The 15,888-nt window shown below is 50.9% G+C and overlaps 1 pseudogene; it reads right to left on the bottom strand.

The window, feature by feature from the left end:
- Positions 1–721: 721 nt before the first annotated feature.
- LOC138223920 (thiosulfate:glutathione sulfurtransferase-like) lies at positions 722–6,696 on the bottom strand (annotated as a pseudogene).
- Positions 6,697–15,888: the final 9,192 nt, after the last annotated feature.

Genomic DNA, 15,888 nt, shown 5'->3' with positions numbered 1-15,888 from the left:
AGCGGAGTAAAAGTTTGAACTAAACCTATGGAAGCCCTTTTCCGCCAGGAAGTAAAAAAAAACGCGCTATGGTATCTCAGAATTGCGACTTAGTAACTCAGAATTGCGACTTAATATCTCACATTTGCGACTTCGAAAAAGCCCATATTTCATTGTCCTCTTGTTATGGTAACGGATTCGGGTTCTAGGGCTTGTGCCCTCGCCTCTCCCACCCTCCTTCGTGCCTCCCTGCATGGGCTCGAACCCAGGTCTTGCCAGCTGAGCTAAAGAATTACTAAATCGCTTCCATACTAAACGGCTCGGGCAGACTAATGAAGGAAAAAAAACTCGGGAAGAGAAAGCAGACAGCGCACCAGGACTCAAAGATCCAAAGAAGGGAAAACCTACCAGGGGGGAAAAAGATTATAGAGAACCAGCAGGAGAGAAAGACAGAAAAAAAAACGTCGCAACAGATCCGCCCCGACAGCAGCCACCAGCTCGGCTTTCCGACACGCCGCGCAGCGTCGGAGAAACACCGGATTGTGATCCAGCGGAGGTGAAGGTGGTTTTTTTTTAAAAAGAGAGAAACCGCACCAAGCCCAAAGTAGAAAGACCCTTGAAAAACAGAAAACAGGGCCGACTCCTTCTCAACCACGACGGTGTCCCGTTTCTTTTCGGTATGGAATACAAAACGTTCGTTTTGTTTTGTCAAGCCCGTCGAACAAAAACAACCGACCAGATGTCCAGAACGGAAAATGGCTTTATTTCAGTTCCAGTTTAACAATCTAAAATAAGGACGTTTTAGCATCTCCAGACCTCGTGAACATACACACGGCTGTGCAGATGTCTGGGATATTTTGCATTTGGTCATTTCAGGCTTAAAGAGACTAAAACCGTGTCTTGGATCTAGTTTCTCTTTGCTGTGAAGAATCATATTACATATAGATAAAATTTAAAGGCGACATTCCTGCTAGAAGCTAAGAGCTTCACAGCCTAATTGAAGACAACAGTGTTGACCGATTAGCAATATCGGAAGGCTCTGTAGTCAAAGCAACACGAATCTTCATCCTATTCCTGCCGGATACGGCGCTTAGGAAGTGCTTATACTTGTTAGGGCAGCTGTCCTGGGCACGTTAATTACGGTTTCTCGTTAATTACTGAATGCGCTCGTGAATTCGGATTACACCCTGCCTCTGGTATCGCTTACTGCAATTTCATGCTTCATGCTAACAGACTGTCCTGACCTATGTTTCTGCAGCCCAGCCAGAAGCCTTTTACATTTTCTAAACTATGTATAGAGAGGAGAGGACGCTGTTAATGAGGACACCCGCCTACGAGCCAATTAAATCAGATGGTTAAAGCCGGTGAGATCAGCCACTGCAACACTTTCTGCTGGCCGCTCATTAGTAGTTTATCTTGTGACCACGTCGTTAAGCAGTCTTGCCGGAGGGAATTTGAGATGTGACTGGATGATGACATTTGAAACCTAGTTTTCCCCACACCGAGCAGCAGTACTAGATCAGAGCTGTTCAAAATGCTAGAAAACTCGAGTGAAACTGTTACAGTAGGTACATTTTTGACGCTGAAAACGTTCATCTGCTATTGTGAATCAATCTATGAGTTGGCTTCATCTGCTCTCCTCCCCACTGAGAGCTGGGGTGTGGGGAGCGGACTGGCACCTCACCCAGGTGGGGCTGCACACTGGTGGGGGTGGAGGGGATCCCCATGACCTGTAAAGCGCTTTGAGTGGAGTGTCCAGAAAAGCGCTATATAAGTGTAGGCATTTCCACAGCAGTGTGTGTGTTGATCACTTTCGCTAGGTTGCAAGTTCGGAATACGGAGATCCAAAAACCCGCAGGGTTTTTATAGCGATGCGGGCAACTTCAGCACCTCTCCTTCTCTGCCCACTCCTTATACCCGCCAGCATAATTCCGGGCCCTGAAAGTAACAAGAGAGAGAGAGAGAAAACGCCCTCAGTTAAGGACCAAGAAGCAGCAGGAAAAAACACCAGGTGGTGTGCACTGTGATGCACTGGAGAGCAAGTTTCCCTTAAGAAACTTCAAATACCGTTTCCTCTCAAGATTATATCCTGGTTTCCCTGCCGAAGATGAACTGAATTAGTTTCATCACTACTTACATGACATAACTGCAATAACAACTTTCAGTCATCCCAGGAGCTAAGCCTGAACTGACCCAATTGGTATTCTCAGTGTCCACCAGTAGGAGGTGCTCTTCCCAACACACCTACTGGTCATCCCCACCCTGGGAGAACCCTGATCTTTCCCAGGGGAAACTCCAAGGAGACCCCAGCTCCAACTTATAGACCAAAGCTGTTGGGAGTACTTCCTGGCGTCAACCAGTAGGAGGCGCCCTCTATCACCAGCGTCAGCGATTCCTCATCGACACCCTCTAATCCAGTGACAGGGTGCTGTCGGACAGGGTGATCCATCCCAGATGTGGCTTGCTAATCAATTAATTACCAAATTGAACCAACATGATTAATTAATCAGATAGAAGGAGCAAATTAGCGGCATTGCAAGGCCTGTACTAAAATAGCTTTAAGAGGCACAGGGCGAAATGGATCGCCAGGAAAACATACTTCTCGAATGCGAGGGCGCGTGCTGTCTCTGTGGCCGTTGCTCCTCGGCGACCCATCTGACAGTGGAAGACGAGCCGTGGGGTGTCCGGGGGGGGGGCTTCTGCACGCCGTACTTGTCCTGGAAAGCCGCCGGGTCCAGGGCCAGCTCCCGCTCCACAGCGCCCACTACAGGGCGGGAGAGGAAAGGCGCCACTGCATTACAAACAGAACTGCAGAGCTGGGAGGTCAGACAGTCCCGGTACAGTACAGTCCCTGGTATCCGGAAGAAACGGGGATGAGGGTGGGGTTCCGGGTACGAGGCCTTTTTGGATAGACGAGATTAAAGCAAGCGGACACGCAGTGAGGCCGAGCAAAAGCTCAGGGCACCTTCACAGTGATATAAACCTGAAAGGAAGTCATGTAGGATCATAAGGGAATGGAAATATAGTAAAACAAAACCAGATTCCATTTATTTAATTAATTAAATCATTGTTTTTATATATATAATTTTAAGATCAGATCACTTTATCAGCCATATACAATTTCTTGCATTAGGAATGTGTCTTTTTGCAGACCCCAGCTTGCTCTCCAGGAAACACACAGACAGCGAGAGAGAAGCTGGGGGTCAGAGAGTAGGGTCGGCCATTTATACAGCACCCCTGGAGCAGCTGGCTCAGGGGCCCAATGGAGTAGATTCCTCTGCCGGCCACAGGATTCGAACCGGCAACCTTCAGCCAGTGGCACAGATCCTTAGCCACCGCTCCAATTACTTATTTTAATAGTAATAAAATGATAAATGATTATTCATCATCCCCTGATAAAGCTTCAGCAACATCATTAATTAAGTGTGGACACTTAATTCACTTTTAATTTTAGTATCTAACCTAAACGTTTTTAAAAAAACAGTCCTTAACACTAGGTTTTTGCTCATTTATACTTAAGACTCCTCAGGCTTCTGGGTGCCAAGTGAGCAAAACATTGCGATAGGTGCGGAACTTACATTATCGCCCAGATTTGAGTTTTTTATTGGTTATTGATGGTGAAGGGAGTTGACAGTATATATGAAAGACCCAGCTGTGCTCTAGCCTGTAAGAAACCCAGATGATGTTAGTCACGGTCTTCTGGCTCAGAATGTTACACATTTATTTTACACAGGTCAAAAAACATAAATCCAGACCAGGGAGGGGGCTTTAAAACTCCTCTGTCCCGGCTGCTTTCTAAGAAATGGCTAGATGCCATCCATCGGTCAAGACAGGAGGCATCCCTTTACACAAAGGGAGGTGGGGGTGTGGAACAAGCTGCCCAGACCTGTGGTTGAAGCCCCTACCCTGGCTGCTCTCAAGACACAGCTGGGTGAGATCCTCCAGTCAGGACAGGAGGTCCTTCTTTACACAGAGGGTGGTGGGAGTATGGAACAAGCTGCACAGCCAGGCTGTTGAACCCGACACCCTGTTTATTGTTCAAGAATGGGCTCGATATGGCTGAATGCCCCCTCCCCCCTCCTCTCGTTAGGACTTGCCTTGTGTTTTCAAGAGCCGGGCTGTAGGAGGCTTACCGGGAATGTGGATAGAGCCTGGAATTTTCCCCTTGTCCACCTCCTCTTGGGTGCGCACGTCAACCAGCAGCAGGTCCGGGCTCTTCCCCAGGAGGGCCTTGAGCTCGGAATAGGAGATCACTTTGCCTGCAGGGACCACAGACCCACGAGACCCATGTAGTTATCACTGCGCCTTTCAGGGCAAACTGTATCGGACAAAAACAGCCAGGCCAGCTCCTCACGTGTATTCCAAAACAGCACAGGCTGTCTTCCGCCCCGTGAGCACTTAAACAGCAAGAGTGGAATGGCAAAAATAATAATTTGCGTCTAACAATTTCTGTTCTATTCATGCACAGAACAGCGGCCATATCACCCTGCAACTCACAACTGGCAGCCCCACTGGAGCTCAGCAGGTGTGAGCCTGGTCAGTACCTGGAGGGGAGACTCCTGGGAAAGCTGAGGCTGCTGCTGGAAGAGGTGTTAGTGGGGCCAGCAGGGGGCGCTCACCCTGCAGGCTGTGAGGGTCCTAATGCCCCAGTATAGTGAGGGGGACACGAGACTGTAAACAGGTGCCATCCTTTGGATGAGACGTAAAACCGAGGTCCTGACTCTCTGTGGTCATTAAAAATCCCAGGGTGTTTCTCAAGAAGAGTAGGGGTGTTACCCCAGTGTCCTGGCCAAATTTCCCCCCCTGGCCTTTACCCATCATGGCCTCCTAATAACCCCCCTCTCTGAACTGGCTCCATCACTCTGCTCTCCTCCCCACTGAGAGCTGGGGTGTGGGGAGCGGACTGGCGCCTCATCCAGGTGGGGCTGCACCCTGCTGGGGGTGGAGGGGGATCCCTATGACCTGGAAAGCGCTTTGAGTGGAGTGTCCAGAAAAGCGGTATATAACTGTAAGCAATTATTATGATTATTATTATTACAAAACTAAATTATTACAAATTAAATAGAAAGAGAGTTGACAGGGTGGTTAGTCTTGTTGCCTTGCAGCACCTGGGCCCTGGGTTCTGGGTTCCATTTGTGGGCATCTGTCTGGGTGGAGTTTGCACGTTCTGCCTATTTTTCCATGAGTTTCCTCCCACAGTGCAAAGACATGCTGGTAGTTTTATTAGTTTCTGGGAAAACTGGCCCTGGTGCGAGTGTCTGTGTGTGTCCTGTGATGGACTGGTGTCCCGTCCAGGGTGTACCCCGCCTTGTGCCCGTTGCTTGCTGGGATAAGATCCGGTTTCCCCGGCGCCCCTGACTTGCCAGAACCTGTTCGAAGCTGGATGGGTGCGTTTCCCTCGTCATTGTGGTGGAACATGAACACCAGGGGGCGCTCGTCTCGGGTATAAAAATCAGTGCCGTCCCTAAATCTTTGAGGGCGTGATGCTACGACACACTGACAGAGCGGTGGTTTAAAACAACAGTTGTTAACCCTTGCAGCTTCCGCCTCGACTTACTGGGATATGCGAACATGATTAATAAGCACTCATTTATTCAGACCACAATGATGCTCTTCTCTTAAAGGCGACCCACAACATACTGTACACGTTTGAATGTCGAGATGGAGACTATGAATGTTAAGGTGAACGAGAGCAATACGTTTCGCGGTAGGATTGCCATTCACAAGACTTCACCACACTGTCCTACACCTGAAGGAGGCTTCACAGCCGAAACGTTGCGTTTTCTGTCTTCTCCTTTCAGCCGGGAATAAACCTATGACTCGTTCCTTTGCAGACTACGCCTGCTGACGCGGCTCCCCACCTGAGCTACTGTGCCACACCGTGTGTTGAAGTCAGGAAAGTGCTCAGTCTCTCCCAGCTGCACATTAATTCAACAGCCTACTGTCGGAACTATCAGGGAACTGAAATACAGCCGCTCTGGACCCAGGTGGAAAATTTGAGTATTAAACCGCAAAACGAAACGGCCGATTCACCTGCGGCGTTAAACATACAAATGCATATATACTTCAAGGTGGGTGGGAGTGATTTTTGGGTGAAAACGTCTGAACGGGCGATCGGCAGCGGTTGTTCAATTTGAATGAGATCAAATCATAGTCCGAGCGAGCCGTGTTCACAGCCGGCGCCTCCTGCAACATAGAACTCAAGTTATATCGCGGAAATACACAACTCCGGGCCAAGATGACACAAAAATGCTTAAGATTTGTTGCCTCCTATAGCGACTGCCTCAAGCGATCGGCCCAAAACCAAGCCTTGTTCGCGCATATGTGGAATACAGGTCCGTCTGTCACAACTTCAGGGGTGAAACCCCCCTCCGTTTCGCTACCGATCGCTGTCTTAGCTTCCGCCTGCAGTGAGGGAAGCAGCGGTTCGGATGTGTGAAACTCCCCGCCCTCCCCGATAAGTCCGAAATGAGGACACCGGCGTCCAACAGGGCGAGGCTAACCTGGGTCCGACATCGCGTCCGCGGCGGGTTCAGCTCCAGCAGCGCCCGTGTGTGCAGATAGAGAGACGGTGAAAGCTGGCTCTTGGCCGTTTTCACTTGTTGCTGCTCATCCAAATGCCCTGCGGACTCCCCTCTCCTGTGAAACCCTGGTAACTACGCAAACTCCTGCTACCGGTTGGGTTGGGAGCTCAGGGAAGCACAGCGCACGCAGGGGGTGGGACGTATCGCAATTACTCGCAACGCAGTAGTTTTAAAAAAAAACCCATCGCTAACTCATACAGCGCAGCGGTATAGATACATTCCGGTGTTTCATTGCTAACGACCCCCTGCTTGTTGGCGCCCTGGGGGGCAACCTTGTTGTGAAAGGCGCTATAAAAAAATACATTGGAATATTGGTGCATGTAATGCGGTCTGTGTGGGTCCTAATGCCCCAGTATAGTGACGGGGACACTAGACTGGAAAGAGGCGCTGTCCTTCAGATGAGACATAAAACCGAGGTCCTGACTCTCTGTGGTCATTAAAAACCCCAGGGTGTTTCTCGAGAAGAGTAGGGGTGTTACCCCGGTGTCCTGGCCAAATTTCCCCCCGGCCTTTACCCATCATGGCCTCCTAATAACCCCCCTCTCTGAACTGGCTCCATCACTCTACTCTCCTCCCCACTGAGAGCTGGTGTGTGGGGAACGGACTGGTGCCTCATCCAGGTGGGGGTACACACTGCTGGGGGTGGAGGGGGTCCCCATTACCTGTAAAGCACTTTGAGTGGACTGTCCAGAAAAGTGCTATATAAGTGTAAGCTATTATTATTATTATTATTATTATTATTATTATTATTATTAAATGCTACTCACTGGTTAACTCTACCTGCGGATCAGGCTGGAACATTTCTGCTGGAACCTGAACTTATTAACTCGTACACCTCGGTACATTAGTCATCACAGGGACTAGTGAGCAGGAAGGGCCGCTTCATGTTGCAATGAGTGGGAATTTGAATGTGAGTTTGCAACAAACGGTATGTTCACAAAGTTCACGACTTTCACGACAAACTCTGCAGCCAATAGTACCCAATGGTTAGTCTGCAGAGGTTCTGGAGAGTTATAAATACACATATTGCCCAGAGGCTCAAAGTGAACATAGACACCTCCAGTGGTGAGACCTGACAGTTACCTCCCTCCTCCAGGCTGTAAGTACAGTAAGCAGGGTGATCATTTGCAATGAACCACAGACAAGCTGGGCACCAAACTCTCCCTTTTCACCCAGGAACTGAATCACGCCAGGCTAGCTATGCCCACATCTGAGCATCATCCAGCAGAATCTTAAAATCATAGCGGACATTTTCTGTTTCTTGAAAGAAGCCAGGGCATTGGCTTCAACAGCATTTTCCACACCCCCGCTACTCTTTGTGTATAGAACTGCCCCCACCCCCATGTCATGATCTGAGGATCTCATCCTGCTGTTTCTTGAAAGAAACCAGGGCATTGGCTTCAACAGCATGTTCCACACCCCCGCTACTCTTTGTGTATAGAACTGCCTCCCTCCTTCACCCAGGAACTGAATCACGCCAGGTTATCTATGCCCACACCTGGGCAAGACAAGCCATCATCTAGCGGAATCTTAAAATCATAGCGGACATTTTCTGTTTCTTGAAAGAAGCCAGGGCATTGGCTTCAACAGCATGGCTGGGTTAGCATGTTCCACAACCCCGCTACTCTTTGTGTATAGAACTGCCCCCAGTGTCATGATCTGAGGATCTCATCCTGCTGTTTCTTGAAAGAAGCCAGGGTATCGGCTTCAACAACATGGCTGTGTAGCTGGTTCCACACCCCCACCACCCTTTGTGTAAAGATGTAACTTCTGTTCTGAGGTGCGGCAGGGCAGCCTGTAATTCTGCCCAAAGCCATGAGAGGGCGCCTAATGTCCTCTTTAACTCCAACGTTGTAATCATCGACAAGACCAGATCACTTCATCAGCCACAATTTATTGCATTCGGAATGTGTCTTTTTGCATACCCCAGCTTGCTCTCCATGAGTCACACAGACAGGGAGAGAAGCTGGGGGTCAGAGCGCAGGGTCAGCCATTTATACAGCGCCCCTGGAGCAGTTGGGGATAAGGGCCTTGCTCAGGGGCCCAACAGAGTAGGATTCCTCTGCCGGCTGCGGGATTTGAACCTGCAAACCCTTCCAGCCACAGGCACAGATCCTTAATGCCGTAAGACCCTAATGACAGAAAAAAAGGGTATTTTTCCTGTTTCACTTTGGTTAAACATCAAACCTGGTAACATCACGGGGGGAATTCTCTCTTTAATCTCAAAGAATGGCGCAGAAGAAAAGTCACTGAAGGCTTCAGTAGGACTGGAGGTTTGCCCTGTCTTGAACTACTCTCTTGCACATGTACATATCCAACATCCTCGTCATTTAACTCAATGCCCTTTCTCCTTTATGCAGAGCCAAAATTGTATATCAGCCTGCTACTGAAATTGTAGACAGCAAGCGTTAGTTCTGGCAGATTGTTCATTAGATACCTATATTTTAACTCCTGCTTGGGTTTAAGACCTCTGTTACAAATCAGGCAAGGAGACTCCAGGCCATCAGAGGGCACACACAGACACACCCACCAGCACAGCTTTGGACTGTAAGACCCATGTGACAAGGTGAGAACATGCAGACTCCACACAGATAGCACTCCAGGTCAGGGATTGAACCTGGGATCCGCAGGGCTGCTATGCTCACCTCTGCATCACTGTGCAGCCCCTAGGCACAGCTGATGAGGTGATGTCAAGCCTTAAGAAAAATTCAGATTGGACAATACAGGAAGGGACCAATACCAAAAGGCCAACAGCTTTGTGCTCTAGAGAGGATGTCAGTGGCACAGATGTGCAGAACTATACCCTGGTGTGTTGTGCCCAAACATTAATCACTGCGGAGCTTCAAGCCTGTGATGGAGTTGCTACAGATCTCTCAGTTTAGTAACTGACCAGTCTTTAGACTTCACAGACTCACCCTGATCAGACAGCTTTCCGGTAGCTGGTCCTGGCTTTCTAGAATAGAGTGGAAAAGAGAGAGAGGAGAGGAAGAGTGTGAGAGAAAGAATAGAGTGGAAAAGAGAGAGGAGATGAAGAGTGTGAGAGAGGAAGAATACAGTGGAAAAGAGAGAGAGGAGAGAGAGTTCAATCAAACTTTATTGACAGAAAAAACAAAGTATTAATCTTGAGTCTTAAAACCCCATTTCAAGAATTAAGAAAATAAAATCATAATTGGAATAATAATCTTTCATTATTAACAATCCTGCACAGGACATTTCCAAAACACCAATGCTTTTCAAACGTTCCGAGGTCATTATGAGATTTATAAAACAAAAATTCTAACGATATCCTGCTCTTCACCAACCCTTCAAACATCCTCACCAAGTCTACAGTCCCGGAACCAGAGATCTTATTTTTCCGAGTCTTGTAGATGGTGAGTTTGGCCTGGCCCAGCAGAAGGTTGGCAAGGAGGGTCTGAGTTTTCTGTTTTTTCGTATGACCCACCCCAAACACGAAAATAACGTCGTTGAAGACCAGGCCAAGGTTGGTGAAGAGCCAGATCAGTACGGCAAACATGGGCGACAGGCGGGGGCAGGCGCTGTAGCAGTGGAACACCGTCTCCCTCTGAGCGCAGAAGGGACAGGCGTCAGACACCGCCGGGTCCAGAACCGACACAAATGAGTTGACCCCCAGGATGGTGTGCGGGACCCTCCATTGCACTAGCCCTCTTGTTGAGGGGAAATCTGTAGAGGCTACCCCAGGCAGGCTGGACGTCATCCGGCACTCCCAGACGAGCCCTCCAGGGAGTGTCAGGGAGTGCGGACAGCTGGGCCTGGTGTCTAGATGTTACGACTAGTCTGTACAGACATTTCCCCCCAACACCAGCTAGAGACCTCTCCTCTGAAGCAAGGGGCTCAAGGAGAGATCCCGTCGGTCCGGGACTGAGCGCAGGAGACACTAGCAGACCAGGGAAAGGAGGCTGTGTGGTTGGAATGCGATGATCCTCAAACAGACCCTGGATCAGCAGCATCTCCTCGAGAGGCAGAGCAGAGCAAAGCTGACTGAGAAACCTGTCTACACACCGCCGCGAGTGTAGTCCCAGCGCGTCACACGCCCACTCCACGGTGCGCCAGCAGCCCTGATCCACGTCCAGCAGGTGGTGGAGCTGTGTGATGTTGGCCTGGACCAGTCTGCTGGTAAAGTCCAAGGAGCGGCCTGGTTCTATGTCCATTCGTAGATTGTGTATTAATGGTTCTCTGAGTGTCCAGTATAGACTGGGCCGCTCCTCTTCTCTCTGCACGCGCAGATGCCGCCAAGCCTCCAGGAGACTGCGCCGTCCCAGAAGAAGTCGAGGAGCGTGGTCTGCAGCTCCTCGACCAGTCCGGCTGGTGGCTCCAGACACACCAAGCGATGCCACAACATCGAAGCCACCAGGGTGTTGACAATCAGAACCCGGCCTCTATAGGAGATCTGGGGGAGCAGCCAGCGCCAGCGGTCCAGACGACCTTTCACTTTTTCAAGGAGCCCCTCCCAGTTCTTTTTCACGCTGGCCTCATCCCCCAGGTGCACCCCCAGGTATTTGAGTCCCCCTCTGGTCCAGCTGAGCCTCTCTGGCAAGACTGGGGGACCCATCTCGCTCCACTCCCCCAAGAGTAGGGCGCTACTCTTGGCCCAGTTTACTTTGGCTGATGATAGCCGCTGGAAATCACTCAAAGTTGTCTGTAGCGCCCTGACATCCTGTTCTCCACTGACCACGACCATGATGTCATCAGCGTACGCCGAGATCTTGAAAGTGGAATCGGGGCAGCCCGGGATGGACAGGCCCCTGATGACTCGGCGTAGCTGATGTAGCAGAGGCTCAATGGCAAGGGAGTAGAGCATTCCTGAGAGTGCACAGCCCTGCCTGACTCCCCTCCGCACTGGAAACGGAGCACTCAGCCCTCTGTTGACATTTAGCACACTGAAGATGTCACTGTACAGCACCTGAATCATGGCAACAAAGACGGGGCTGAACCCGAAGGACCTCATGGTCCTCCACAAATACTGATGTTCAACCCTATCAAAGGCCTTTTCCTGGTCTAACGAAATGAGACCACTATCTAAACCCAATAGTCTGGAGGTGGCCAAAACATCTCGAATCAGAAATATGTTATCAAAGATTGACCTTCCGGGCACGCAGTACGATTGGTCGGAGTGCACCAGCACCACCCTCAGCCTGTTGGCCAGAGCCTTGGACAGGATTTTATAATCCACACACAGCAGGGCAACAGGTCTCCAGTTCTTAATGTCACACAGGTCCCCTTTCTTAAGCAGCAGGGTGACAGCTCTCCTGCAGCTCTGTGGCTGGTCCCCCTGCTCCACACTTTCCAAATATACATCCAGCAGGTCAGTTCCCAGCACAGCCCAGAAGGCACGATAGAATTCGGCCGGCAGGCCATCGAAGCCAGGGGTCTTGCCATTGCTCAAGCCACTGAGTGCAGTGGAGAGTTCCTCCAGGGAGAGAGGCCTCTCCAGCCCTGCCCTCTCCTCTTCGGGGACCTGTGGAAGGTCTTCAAGGAACCTGCGTGTGCCGACCGAGTCCTCAATAGCCTCGCTGGAGAAGAGCGCTTTGTAGAACTGCACGGTCCTCTCCTGGATCTGCCCGGCTTCGTGCAGCTCCTGTGTCCAAAAGGCCAATGAGTGATTCTTTTTGGGTGTGGAGGTCATCAATTAGCCTCCTGTCTGCACGACACTCCAGAGCCTGATGGAGCTCAAGAAAGTCTCTCTCCAGAGCCTTCATGGACTCACGGATACCTCTCGTGACACTTCCAGTGTACTGCTGGCAGAACTGGCGAATCTGCACCTTGCCAATATCCCACCACTGCCTCAGGGAGACAAAGTGGGCTTTCTGACTCCTCCACTGCTGCCAGAAGAACACGAGGCAGTCACAGAAGTGAGCATCGTCAAGCAGTTGGGTATTAAAGTGACAGTAGGCACTGCGGGACCTCACTGATGGCACAACAACTGTGCAGACAGTGAGACAGTGGTCCGACAGGCCCACTGGACAGATGGAGCACTGCTTGACGATGCTGTAATGATGTTCACAGCAGTAGAATCAGTCTAGCCTGGCCAGAGAGAGGGTATTCCCCCTGACCTTGGCCCAGGTATACTGCCTCGTGTCCCCATGACATCTCCTCCAGATGTCAGTGAGGTCAGACTTGACGAGGATCCTGCGCAGCTCCCTGGCCGACGGGCCATGTGGCTCTGCGTGATTCATGTCCAGTGTGCTGCTCTCTGTGCAGTTAAAATCACCCCCCAGGAAGACCAACTCTTCAGGCTGGCAGGTCGCCAGCGCATTCTCAAGCTCTCTGAAGAGGGTGACCCTCTCCCCGCCGTTGGTGGGTGCGTAAACGTTAATAAAAACAAAGGTTTTCTTCCCGAGAACTACTCGCACGAGTAGCAGGCGACCCTTCACCAACTCCTGGACGGCGATAGAGAGGGGCTTGAACCCCACAGAGAACAGCACCGCGACCCCCGCGCTCACAGGGGATCCGTGACTGTACACGATGTCCCCCTGCCACTCCTGCTGCCAGGCGACGATGTTGGAGCTGTCGGTGTGGGTCTCCTGCAGAAAAGTCACCTGCAGGCTCTTTTCTTTGATAATCTCCAACACCGCAGCTCGCTTCAAAGCCCTCCGGCACCCATTGGTGTTCAGATTCCCTATTCTAATGTCGCCCATGTTTGCGGAAAAGAAAAAAAGAAAGAACATAAAACACGAACAGACACGTAGCACGCAGACAGACAGTGATGTGACGTGAGAGACAGGACTCATTCGTGCTGATGTGCGTTCCGCGGTCCTGCCCTGATCTTACCTAATAAGCTCTTCAGGCGCCATCTCTCCTGATCGCTGAAGTCATTCGCACCCGAGCCCCTCTTCAGATGACGCGTCGCGGAGAGGACAAAGAGCTCTGTGTCGGTGGAAAAAGTCCTCGACCACAGTTCCCCTCTTACCTTTAGTTTTCTCTAAGAACTCCCTGATGTTCTGGAAACTGTAGCCTCCTCTGCAGCTCTGCCGGGCGGAGAGGAGAGAGGAGTCGGTGAAGCCGCCCTCGTCGTCGCTCCTGGAGCTCCGGGCGGCGGCAGCAGCGGTGGCGGCGAGGACACTCCAGCGCGTCCTCACTCTCCCGGTGTCGGAGTCACTCGCGGCCCCCGGGCTCCACCGAGCTCTCCGTGCTGCGCTTCTTCTGCACCGCACTCTGCACAGATTTTTTCGTGCGTTTTCTCCGCGGCGTCTTAAAACAATCGTCTATTTTTCAGATGATAATTCATTTCCTCCCCACACCTTGTCTACAGTTTTCGCTGGCGCTTGAGACGCGTTTTCCTCTGTCGGTGTCACTACCTGCTCTCTCTCTCCCTGACTCTCCTGAGCAGCGGGGCTCTGCAGCTCCCCTGCTCCGCCAGCGCTCGTCTCTTGCTCTCCGGTGTGGGGGGCTCCCTGCTCTTCTGAGGGCTGCGGTGGTCCACTCTTTACTGTCTGTTCTCCTGCTTGGGACACCACCGGCTCGGGCTCACCTGCTCCCTCCAGCGATCTCCTCTCCTGCACCCCGGCCGTGGGCTCTGACTCCCCTCTGCCTCCCTGCGCTGCTCCACTCCCCGCTGCCTGATGCTGTCTGCTGGGCTCCTGTGCGCCCTGGGGCTGAGGCTCCCTGCCCGTCTCGTCCTCCACCTCCGGGCAGTTCTTCACCACATGCCCCTCGCTCCCGCACCTGAAGCACTTCATCGATTCCGAAGTCACGAATACAACGTAGTCACAGCTGTCAATCCGAAATTTAAGGGCTACATTGATCTCTTCTGTGGGGTTTTTTAAGATGACGTAGACTTGTCTCCGGAAAGAGACGACGTGCTTCAGCTGCGGTGCCCTGCAGCCCAGAGGGACCCTCCTGATCGGAGAGACCACCTGTCCGTACCGGGACAGCTCCCTCTCCAGCAGCTTGTTCCTCATGAACGGGGGCACGTTGGAGAGGGTGATCTTCCGAGCTGGGTGAAGGTGCCGTCCAGGACGACCCCCTTCTCCACCAGGGTGTTTGCCAGATCGGTAGATTGCAGGAAAATGACTATACCTCCACTCATGCGGGAAGCGGACCTGATGTTCCTGCAGCCCACGACCTCCCCGACCGTAAGAACGCACTCTCCAGCGGACAGAACTCCGCAGGGGAGATTTTCATATCATGGCGTCGAGTTAATTTCTCAAAGGAGAGGTCTGGAGGATCAGAGCCTCCAGAACTGGCCATGATGAGAAAATAAACCCCGCTTTTCCCCCAAAAAGACAGAAAAACACAAAAACACAAAACCAGTGAAGAAACACCGCCACATGATTCAAACACACCGAAGCTCCGCCCACTCTCTCACTCAGTCTCACGAGAAACACACAGAGAGAGAGAGAGAGGGGTGAATACAGAGGAGAGGAAGAGTGTGAGAGAGGAAGAATAGAGTGGAAAAGAGAGAGGAGAGGAAGAGTGTGAGAGTGGAAGAACAGAGTGGAAAAGAGAGAGGAAGAGTGTGAGAGGAAGAATAGAGTGGAAAAGAGAGAGGAGAGGAAGAGTGTGAGAGAGGAAGAACAGAGTGGGAAAGAGAGAGGAGAGGAAGAGTGTGAGAGAGGAAGAATAGAGGGGGAAAGAGAGAGGAGAGGAAGAGTGTGAGAGAGGAAGAATAGAGTGGAAAAGAGAGAGGAAGAGTGTGAGAGAGGATGAATAGATTGGAAAAGAGAGAGGAGAGGAAAAGTGTGCGAGAGGAAGATCAAAGTGGAAAAGAGAGAGGAGAGGAAGAGTGTGAGAGAGGAAGAATAGAGTGGAAAAGAGAGAGAGGAGAGGTGAATCTCATTGTCCCTTAGCTTACCAAAACCAGAATCAGGTAAGGTAAGGGACAATGAGCTTCACGATACCAGGGGGACAGTTGGTGGTCAGGTCTCCCCTAAACAATGTCTCTTGTCAGATTATGATGTCAGTCCATTTAATAATGTTGTTGAACTCTCTTCAGCCCAAATACAGAGGAGCCCAGACCCAGAATGTTACACATACTGACAGAGAGTGATCTCATTATGTGTGTTTGGATTTTAACAACTATTATTATTGTTTGCTAGAACCAAAAATGTGTTAGACATTTTCATCTTCAGCCAAAAAATACAAACCTGTGTACGTAGTGTGGTGCAGGTTCTTGTCCCATCCTACTCTTGGTCCAGGTTGGAGGGTTGCACCGATTCTGAGTCTTGTTAGCTGGTATGGATGGGTTTGGGGGTGTTGATACCAGAGTGGTCCAGAGGGGGGGGTGCAGGTGTCTCGGGGACATTCTTGTTTTTCTATGAGTTTCGGTTGATTCTGTTGGTTCTGAGTGTCTTGGTTACATCCATTA

Source organism: Lepisosteus oculatus, chromosome 18, assembly GCF_040954835.1.
Source record: "Lepisosteus oculatus isolate fLepOcu1 chromosome 18, fLepOcu1.hap2, whole genome shotgun sequence".
Classification (NCBI taxonomy): domain Eukaryota; kingdom Metazoa; phylum Chordata; class Actinopteri; order Semionotiformes; family Lepisosteidae; genus Lepisosteus; species Lepisosteus oculatus.
Note: the sequence above shows the minus strand (reverse complement) of the source record. Positions and strands in the feature narration are given on the sequence as shown.